The sequence below is a fragment of the Arachis ipaensis genome, chromosome B07 (assembly GCF_000816755.2).
Source record: "Arachis ipaensis cultivar K30076 chromosome B07, Araip1.1, whole genome shotgun sequence".
NCBI classification, from domain to species: Eukaryota; Viridiplantae; Streptophyta; class Magnoliopsida; order Fabales; family Fabaceae; genus Arachis; species Arachis ipaensis.
Window position 1 is genome coordinate 78624428 of NC_029791.2, and position 681 is coordinate 78625108.

Below are 681 nucleotides of genomic sequence, written 5' to 3' on the forward strand. Positions count from 1 at the left end.
ATATAATATGTTAAATAAATAATCAAATTTATTATATTTATACTAGTATTTATTTTTTATTTTATTTTATATTTATTATAATAATAGGAGTTTATTAATAATAATATCTTTTATTTTTTATTTATGTAAAGTAGTATAATTCATAAATAATTATTTGTTATAATCTTCATTCATTTAAATTAATTTGTATATTTAACGAATAAATATATTTTGTTGTACCAGCTTAATAGGAATCTTATGGCCTCTAAACTTGATCCACCAGTGATATGGAATTTGATGGTAGAAGATGTCTGACGAGCAACGAAATTCTACCATGTTTCGAGAATTGAGGTGATTAGAGGAGTTTACCTTTTACTATTTGTTCTCGTGGAAAGATGGGGACCAGAGATTCACACCTTTGTGTTGCTGGTAGGTGAGGTTACTGTTACATTGAAAGACATTGCTCACATATTTGGCTTACCATGGAGAGGTTGTAAGCGGTTGGACAGATAGTAGTCATGACTTCTTGCAAAGCCAGAGCATCGTTCTTGCAACCTCTTATAGTTGATGTTCTACTCCTCCACTGTCTTTGAATATGTTGATAACAAATTTTTGTAAGTACAGAATTTTGAATACCCTTAAGAAGTTCTACTGATGTGCCTAATAAAAAATATCCACCATACTCTTGGAGGTTGCCAATCA